Source organism: Cryptomeria japonica, chromosome 3, assembly GCF_030272615.1.
Source record: "Cryptomeria japonica chromosome 3, Sugi_1.0, whole genome shotgun sequence".
In the NCBI taxonomy this organism is placed as follows: Eukaryota; Viridiplantae; Streptophyta; class Pinopsida; order Cupressales; family Cupressaceae; genus Cryptomeria; species Cryptomeria japonica.
This window is the reverse complement of record NC_081407.1, coordinates 424,532,860-424,535,446: the sequence shown is the minus strand read 5'-3', so window position 1 is coordinate 424,535,446 and position 2,587 is coordinate 424,532,860.

The following is a 2,587-nucleotide window of genomic DNA, read 5'->3' as shown; positions in this document are numbered from 1 at the left end:
AAGAAGGGGCTTGAAAGGATCTTGTCCCTTTTACTATAGAATACTAAAAAGATAACAAAAATTATCAACATAGAAGACAACTAAGAAGAGATTAGTTTAGTGGAGCAAGAAGACTACAACAAAGTCAAGAAAACTTGTATAACCCAATGCACAAGATTACAAAGAATTTAGGGTTACAATTCTCTTCTATTCATCTTTGAAGAATTTAAGATGCTTATCAACGAAATCCATTACTTGATCACTTGTCACACAATCCTTGCCCATCCTCTTACTACTACGGGCCTTTGGAATAGGTCCCTCTTGAATCAAACTAGTTGAGGACCCCAAAAGCATGTGTATATTGTTGGCATAATTTTTAAGTTTGGACTTGTTGGTGTCAACTCTCTTGAGGTTTTGCTTGACAGATTGTAACTCACCCTCTAGACAATTTATACTTTCATCTTGCTTATCGTTGGTTTCTTTCAATTTGCATATCTCCTTCAACACATTTTGTTGCAATTGATTTGGATTGGCATCTTTAAGTAGTCGTCAGTTCATCATCATGCCTTTGATGAAGTAGAAAAATCTCGAGATTCAGTTTTTTAATCTCCTAGAAAAGTCACTTCAAAATATTATGGTGAACAATAATTTCCTTTTCCAAACTACAAGATTTATCCTCCAACTCAATGATGTAAGGCAAATCCTTGATCCTTAAAGATTTAATGGGATAAAAACTTGGAAGAATTAAAGGAAAGGGCAAGGAAACATCCTTCAACCTCATGGAGACTAATCTTAGCCTTGGCCTCAATATCCTCTTCCTCAAACATCTCATCGGATAAAAATTTGGAAGAATTAAAGGAAAGGGCAAGGAAACATCATTCAACCTCACGGGGACTAATCTTAGATCTTGATCCTCAAACATTTCATCTTTAACCTTTTGTTTAGCATATACATCTACTCCAAACAAACTATTCCCCTTACCCTCTACCCTAATACCCTTGGAGCTCCTCTCCCTCACCACACATGATAGGGGAAGTAACTTTCATTTTCTTATCTTTTCTCAGCAATGAACATATCTTGCCCTCTCAACAAAGGGTTTTGGGAGGGGGAAGGGTTCACATTAAGGGCATAAGAGAGCAACATGGGAATACAAGATTGATGAATAGGGAAGGTCGATATGACATTATGGAGCTCCAAAAATAAGTACTCTAAGGAGATAAGTATGACAAATGGTAAGTTGACTAACTTGTTATGATGAAAATGGTTGAGAAGTGTGAAATAGAAAGAAAAATAACTTTGAATTTTCTTTCAAGAGTACCATATCACATAACTTGATGGGTGACCTCATCACATAGTTTGGGCGAGGGATTCTTTTAACACAACTAGTGCATTGTCTCCTCAATTTCTCTTTGCCCTTAAGAAAGGACTTAGCTACTTCTCTTTGTTATTTGGTTCCCTATAGGTTTTGCTTCCCTTTGTGGACATCCTTGAGAGATGGGTGATAAGTTATTTTATAGTTTTCAATTCCACACCTTGATCTTCGCAATCCTTTGGCACACTTCTTAAAGAGGACAAGGATGTGACCCTTGATACTCTCCATGTAATTAGTGAGGCCACCTTTTCAAAGGATATGCCAAACTATCACATTCCTCTTCACCTTCTCATAGGATACATGCTCAATTTGTTTCTATCACTACCCATTTGCTAGCTTCCACAAAACCTTGTTATTTGCCAATCTCTCAAAGCTAATTTTGCTTACATGTTGCAACTTTGATGCCACCACAAACAATGAAAAATAAGAGGTAAGAAGAACACTGTTAAAGCATGGAGAGCCTTCCAAAATATGAGAAAAAATATCATTGCTCCAACAAGTGCAACCCACCACTCTTAGGCTTGAAACACAAAGCCCACATGAAAGGAAAATGGAGACTAAAGTGTTTCTTCTTGATAACATTGATCACACAAGGAGGAAGGTTGCCTAACTCTTAACCACCTAGAATCCTCTTCTCTATTACTCCTTGACTGAAGATATGGGCAAACTTGACTTCAATGATAGAGTTGAGAAGACAAAAAGAATCATAAATAAGAATTTGACTATTCAAGAGGAGGAATAGGCTTTGGAGAGGTAGTTAATGATTTTGGGGAGACACCTTCAACAAACATAAATTGAACTTCCACTCTTTATCCAAATGGATACCCTTGAAGACAACTTAATTGAAGTGATTCTTTCAAATCCAATATTGCTACAAAAAGCTACCACTAGACCTTCATTATGATTCATGATTACCCTCCTCCTTACTTGACCAATGTTGTCCTTCAAGACACTATGGAAATTTAATTTGTTCCAATTGTGGGGTGAAGGGGTAGGACCAACTACCACTTAAATTGACTTTTAGCTTGCTTTTTTCCTTTTTTCAAGAATCATCCACATTAACATTTTAGAATGGTGCTAGGCCCCTTGCGAGAAGGGCACCCTGAAAAGAAACCTCAAAGTTTTCCTTAATGGCTAAAAAGATTTCGCAACACTTTGGTAGGGGTGGTTTTCTTGTCCTCTAAGATCCTTGTGTTCCAACCATAAACCCCTATATAAGATGCAAAAGAATAAGCA